We start from the raw sequence: 7500 nt of genomic DNA on the forward strand, positions 1-7500 counted from the left end.
AAGGTGTTGCTATGTTATTCTGTGGTTGTTAAGGTGTTGCTAGCATATTCTGTTGTTCTGGTGGTTGTTAAGGTGTTGCAAAGGTACTATGAGTTGTTCTGGTAGTGGTTAAGGTGTTGCTAGGGTATTCGGTGTTGTCCTGGTGGTTGTTAAGATGTTGTTAGGGTATTATGTGGTGTTCTGATGGTTGTTAAGGTGTTGCTATGGTGTTCTGGTGGTTATTAAGATGTTTTTCTTAGGGTATTCTGTGTTCTGGTGGCTGCAAGGTGTTGCTAGAGTATTCTGTATTGTTCTGGTGGCTGTCAGGGTGTTGTTAGGGTATTCTGTGGTGTTCTGGTGATTGTTAAAGTGTTGCAAGGATATTCTGTGTTGTTCTGGTGGTTGTTAAGGTGTTGCTAGGTTAGTCTGTGGTGTTCTGGTGGTTGTTAAGGTGTTGCTAGGGTATTCCGTGGTGCTCTGGTGGTTGTTAAGGTGTCGCTAGGGTATTCAGTGGTGTTCTGGTGGTTGTTAAGGTGTTGCTAGAGTATTCAGTGGTGCTCTAATGGTTGTTAAGGTGTCGCTAGGGTATTCAGTGGTGTTCTGGTTGTTGTTAGGGTGTTGCTAGGGTCTTCAGTGGTGCTCTGGTGGTTGTTAAGGTGTTGCTAGGATATTCAGTGGTGCTCTGGTGGTTGTTAAGGTGTCGCTAGGGTATTCAGTGGTGTTCTGGTTGTTGTTAAGGTGTTGCTAGGGTCTTCAGTGGTGCTCTGGTGGTTGTTAAGGTGTTGCTAGGAAATTCAGTGGTGTTCTGGTGGTTGTTAAGGTGTTGCTAGGGTATTCTTTGTGGTTGCCAAGGTGTTGCTAGGATAATTTAGTTTTTGTAATGTGTTCGTGTGGATCTGCTGTGTGTAAATCTGTTATGTATATTAAGCTTCAGTAAATAATTTAGGGTTGGTTGTACACATTTGTCTTCTTTGTAAGAGTGTGTTACGTGCAGACGATGATTAGCAATGATGGTGTTATGATGAGAGGCCTGCGTTTGTTCTGTTTGTGTGGGATCATGATTAGATGAATCCTTCTGTTCCTGCTTCAGTAAATCCACTGATACATGCAGGAGTTCAGCAGCTCTGATAGACAACCAGAGGATTTACAGCTCTGAGCGTGTGTGTGTGCGTGCGTGTGTGTGTGTGTGTGTATGTGTATGCACATATGTGTGTGCTTGTATGTATATTTGTTTTTGTATGTATACATGTATGCCTATATTTGTGTGCATGTGCGTGTGTGTGTGTCTGTGCATGCATGTGTGCACATGTATATGTGTGTGTATGTGCATGCATGTGTGTACAGTTCTGTGTGTGTTTGCATTTGTGTGTGTGCATATTATTGTCTGAATGTGTGTGTGTGTGTCTCTGTGCATGCATGTGTGTGTGTGCATATTTTTACAGTCTATCATCTGCATGCGAGTGTGTGCATATATGTGTTTGTGTGTGTGTGTGTGTATGTCTGTGCATGCATTTGTGTGTACAGGTATGTGTGTGTGTATGTCTGCATACCCGTCTGTGCATATTATTGTCTGAATGTATGTGTGTGTGTGTGTGTGTGTGTGTGTGTGTGTGTGTGTGTGTGTGTGTGTGTGTGTGTGTGTGTGTGTGTGTGTGTGTGTGTGTATGTGTGTGTGTGTGTGTGTGTGTGTGTCTGTGTGTGTGTGTGTGTGTGTGTCTGTGTCTGTGTGTGTGTGTGCGTGTGAGTATGTGTGTGTGCATAGTCTTTACAGTCTATCCTCTGTATGCAAGTTTGTGTGTGTGTGTGTGTGTGTGTGTGCGTGTGTGCGTGTGCCCGCGCACTCACATGAGTGCTTGCATATGTGTGTGTGTGTGTGTGTGTGTGTGTGTCTGTGCGTGCACATGTGTACAGGTATGTGTGTGCGTATTATCTTGTGTGTGTGTGTGTGTGTGTGTGTGTGTGTGTGTTTATGTGTATGCGTGTGTGTATACATGTGTGTGCATATTATCATCTGAATGTGTTAGTGTGTGTGTGTATATGTGTGTGTCTGTGTATGCGTGTGTGTATACGTGTGTGTGCGTATTACCATCTGAATGTGTGTGTGTGTGTGTGTGTGTGTGTGTGTGTGTGTGTGTGTGTGTGTGTGTGTGCATGCATGCATGTGTGCGTGCGCATGTGTGTGCGCGCGTGAGTGCTTGCATGTGTGTGTGTGTATGTGTGTCTGTGCATGCATTTGTTTACAGGTATGTGTGTGTGTGCGCGTATTATCATGTGTGTGTGTGTTTATGTGTATGCGTGTGTGTATACATGTGCGTGCATATTATCATCTGAATGTGTGTGTCTGTACATGCGCGTGTGTGTGTGTGTATACGTGTGTGTGCGTATTACCATCTGAATGTGTGTGTCTGTACATGCATGTGTATGTGTGTGTATGTGCGTGTCTGTGCATGCATGTGTGTATACGTGTGTGTGCGTATTACCATCTGAAAGTGTGTCTGTGTGTCTGTGTGTGTGTGTGTGTGTGTGTGTGTGCGCGTGCGCTGAGGTCAGAATCTCCTCATTCACAGGTTCACACTGCAGTCATTAGCATGTCTAGCATATGCAGATGATCATCATGATGCTTTAGGGTCAGATGATGATTGCAGGCAGTCACAATTTGATTACAGGCTTTGGTTGTGCTCTACACTGCAGACGTCACACACTCATCATGCAGAATCTGTTTCCACTTTAAACTGGAGAAATGTAATCTGAGAAGCTGCTGGTGTGGATGTCTGTCCGTCTGTGTGTGTGTGCTCATGTTCTGAAGTAACCTCTATTGTCTGTGGCGTCAGTTTGTCTGTTTCTCATGTCAGTTTGTTTATTTCTGAGCTCCTCATCTGCTTCTGAAATAGTTCATCATACAGAATAAACAAATCAAACACTCGATTCAAATAATCCTGGAGCAGACCAGCTAGAAAACTAAAACCATACAAATTCAGGGTGGCGCAGTGGGTAGCATGATCACCTCACAACAAGAAGGTTGCTGGTTCGAGCCTCTGCTGGGTCAGTTGGCATTTCTGTGTAGAGTCCAAACCCATATGGTATAGGGGAATTGTTTAAGCTAAATTGTCCTGAATGTGTGTGAATGTGAGAGTGTATGGATGTTTTCCAGTGATGGGTTGCAGCTGGATGGGCATCCGCTGCATAAAACATATGCTGGATAAGTTGGCGATTCATTCCGCTGTAGAGACCACAGATTAATAAAGGGACTAAGCCGAAAAGAAAATGAATGAATGAATAACGTGTGGGTGGCACGGTGGCTCAGTGGTTAGCACTGTGGCCTCATAGAGAGAAGGTTGCTGGTTCGAGTCTCAACTGGGTCTGTTGGCATTTCTGTGTGGAGTTTGCATGTTCTCCCCGTGTTGCCGTGGGTTTCCTCCAGGTGCTCCGGTTTCCCCCACAGTCCAAACACATGCACTTTAGTGTAGAAGTGTGTGAGTGATTGAGTGTGTATGGGTGTTTCCCAGTACTGGGTTGCAGCTGAAAGGCCATCCACTGTGTAAAACATATGCTGAAATAGTTGGCAGTTCATTCTGCTGTAAAGACCCTTGATGAATGAAGAGACTAGCTGAAGGAAAATCAAATGAAGTGAATAACTGTAAACATTTTAATAAATACAAATTATTTCCTCATATAACTTCAAATAAAAAATATATATTTATACTCTTATAAAATGTCTTATATCAATATGCCTTTATATAAATATAAGTAAAAAATATACTGTATATTCTCTAAAAAATACACTCTTAAAACCTAAACATTCAGAATTAAAATTAAATAATTTAATCTGATTTACTAGAACAGTTAAACTAAAAACTACATTATTAACAAATTATAACTGCTAATATTAACTATATTAACTAATAATAACTGCAAAATGAGGAAATTTATGATAAACTAAAATGAGAATTACAAAAAATACTGACTAGAGCTGCATGATACTGGAAAAAAAATTTGACATCGCAATGTTTTTTATCTGCAATAATCGACACAATACAATAATGCGAGAATAATACAATAATCGATACAATAATCTTGTAGAAAGATTAATTGCAAGAATAAATAAATAAGATAGAGCAAGGATAATATATATCATAATATCCATGATATATCACAAGAAAACCATCCACAATATATCATGATAATAGTAAATGAAGAAGGAAAACGCTTCAAAAAGTTAGAAGATGTGTTTTATTAACAGCACATATATTTTGTAAAGGGCGATGCAGTGGCGCAGTAGGTAGTGCTGTCGCCTCACAGCAAGAAGGTTGCTGGTTTGAGCCTCGGCTGGGTCAGTTGGCGTTTGTGTGTGGAGTTTGCATGTTCTCCCTGCGTTGGCGTGTGTTTCCTCCGCGGGTGCTCCGTTTTTCCCTATAGTCCAAAGACATGTGCTATAGGGGAATAGGGTAAGCTAAATTGTCTGTAGTGTATGTGTGTGAATGAGAGTGTTTGGGTGTTTCCCAGAGATGGGTTGCAGCTGGAAGAGCATTCGCAGCATAAAACATATGCTGGAAAAGTTGGCGGTTCATTCCGCTGTGGCGACCCCGGATTAATAAAGAGACTAAGCTTAAAAGAAAATGAATGAATGAATGAATATTTTGTAGAATTCCAACATTGATATTTGTTTAATCCGCCATTACGAGAAGCGACACCTCATGTACCGTCATCTAAGTGGTAAATGTTTGCAGAGCAAGGCTGATGGATTAGGTCAGATCTTTTCTACCTTTAATAAATATCGATACTTGGCTACATCAATAATGTATCAGGTGGAATTATCACAATAAATCAGCACTGATATTCTGTCCTGGCCCTAATATTGAAGAAACAAATGTGATGTAAAATGTAAACACTGTACATTCTCCATTGCTGATCAACTATAATCCCAGCTCCACATTGCAGATGCTGCGATGTGACTATTGAGAATGCACACATTGCAATATCCATGCTGAAGCGATATATTGTGCAGCCCTAATACTGAATCTCTCTCTCTCTCACACACACACACACACACACTCACGCACATACACAGATGTACAGTAAGTCAGTGGTGAGTGAAATCATTCCTCTGGTTCTTGAGATGTTTTTAAGATCTCCAGACATTCAGAAAATTCATAGCTTTAATATTCTCAGTGTGAGGAACACACACACACTCACACACACACACACACGCACGCACACACACACACACACGCACGCACGCACACACACACACACACACACACACACACACACGGTTGTTTGGCTGTAATTCTGTCTGATGGCTGATTTAACAGAGACTGTGTTCAGAATGAAATACTAATCTGAAACTCACAGTAAATACTGCACCCTGCTTCTTTTTCTCTTCTTCTTCATTCTTTTATATCACATTTTACTTGTTTTTATTTTTTTTAAATCAGTTTTATTATTTGTTTTTATTTATTTTTTATTTTTTTACTTGTTTCTTTTATTCTTAATTATGTAAAGCACTTTGAATTGCCACTGTGTATGAAATGTGCTATATAAATAAACTTGCCTTGCCTTGCCTTGCAAAAAGTGACGTTTTTTCTTCTCAGAAATCCAGAGATTTGATGAAGAAATGAAAATGGATTAAAATGAAGGTCATTTAGGATTATATTGAGAACAAACATACACTCACCGGCCACTTTATTAGGTACACTAGTACCCGGTTGGACCCCTTTAGCCTTCAGAACTGCCTTAATCCTTCATGGCAGAGATTCAACAAGCTACTGGAAATATTCCTCAGAGATTTTGCTCCATATTGTCATGATAGCATCACACAGTTGCTGCAGATTTGTCGGCTGCACATCCATGATGCCAATCTCCTGTTCCACCACATCCCAAAGCTGCTCTATTGGATTGAGCTCTGGTGACTGTGGAGGCCATTTGAGTACAGTGAACTCATCGTCATGTTCAAGACACCAGTCTGAGATGATTGAGCTTTATGACATGCTGCGTTATCCTGCTGGAAGTAGCCATCAGAAGATGGAGACACTGTGCTCATAAAGGGATGGACATGGTCAGCAGCAATACTCAGGTAGGCTGTGGCGTTGATGCTCAATTGGTACTAATGGACCCAAAGAAAATCTCCCCCACACCATTACACCACCACCACCAGCCTGAACCGCTGGTACAAGGCAGGATGATCCATGCTTTCATGTTGTTGAGGCCAAATTGTGAGCCGAGCATCCGAATGTGTCAGCAGAAATGGAGACTCATCAGAGCAGCAACGTTTCTCCAATCTTCTATTGTCCAGTTTTGGTGAGTCTGTGTGAATTGTAGCCTCAGTTTCCTGTTCTTAGCTGACAGGAGCGGCACCCGGTGTGCTCTTCTGCTGCTGTAGCCCATCCGCCTCAAGGTTGGCCGTGTTGTGTGTTCAGAGATGCTCTTCTGCAGAGCTCGGTTGTAACGAGTGCTTATTTGAGTTACTGTTGCCTTTCTATCAGCTGGAGCCAGTCTGGCCATTCTCCTCTGGCATCAACAGGGCATTTGCGCCCACAGAACTGCCGCTCACTGGATATTTCCTCTTTGTCAAAGCATTCTCTGTAAACCCTAGAGATGGTTGTGTGTGAAAGTTTGAGTAGATCAGCAGTTTCTGAAATACTCGGAGCAGCCCGTCTGGCAGAAACAACCATGCCACGTTCAAAGTATATGTTTTATGTGTGTTTTTAAGTGTGTGTTTTTAAGTGTGTGCGTGTGTGTGTGTGTGTGTGTGTACAGTGTGTGATTGTGTCTTTCATCTATGTAACACCAGTTTAATAATCTTGACTGTGTTTTTTTCCAGACTGACTGAGCTGAAGAGGAACAGAAGTGCATGATATCCAGCGCAGACACCCATGCGCTTTAACCAAGAGATACAGTGAGAAAGCACACACACACACACACACACACACACTGTCAGAAACACACACCATCAGAAACAAACACAAATCATGCAAGCATTTACATCAGTGAGATCTGATGGACGACATCTTTAATTCAGCAAGACTGCGTTCATTTGAGAAGAGATATCACGTAAGACATTAATCATGGGGCTATTATTAAAATGAGTGCAGAATATGTGAAATATGAGCTTTATAATCATCATCGCTTTGTGTTTGGTCTTGTGGTTGTAGAACAGAATGTTCATCACGATCTGTATGAGCTGATCAGATAAATAAATCATCTTTCCAGAAAGCATCAGTGTTTACATGATCTTAACCAACATCACAAATAAACACAGAGATTTCCAGACCCAAGCAGGAGAAACACTGACTTTCACTAAAGCATTTTGAGGGCGGATGATGGAAGATTGTTAGTTTTAAGTTGTTATATTGTTAATCTCCAGCTGCTTTGAACAATAAGCAGTTTTGAACATGACTCTGATAGATTAGCTACTAAATAATAGTTGTGGCGTTTGTATGGGATAATCCTGCTGTCAATCAAAGACATCAGGATCATGCCCCGCCCCCGATCTGCTCTGTTTAAATGGTTGTTTATCCATTA

At 41.5% G+C, this 7500-nt stretch overlaps 1 protein-coding gene across 1 annotated transcript in view; it reads left to right on the forward strand.

The window, feature by feature from the left end:
• The window catches only part of chrm3b (cholinergic receptor, muscarinic 3b), a 47164-nt gene that overhangs the window by 31954 nt on the left and 7710 nt on the right, over positions 1–7500 (forward strand). Inside the window, exon 4 of the mRNA XM_087277075.1 lies at positions 6800–6874. The gene's annotated coding sequence lies outside the window, so the exon portion shown is untranslated. The remainder of the gene's footprint in view (positions 1–6799; positions 6875–7500) is intronic.

Source organism: Danio rerio, chromosome 12, assembly GCF_052040795.2.
Source record: "Danio rerio strain M-AB ecotype USA chromosome 12, GRCz13ab, whole genome shotgun sequence".
In the NCBI taxonomy this organism is placed as follows: domain Eukaryota; kingdom Metazoa; phylum Chordata; class Actinopteri; order Cypriniformes; family Danionidae; genus Danio; species Danio rerio.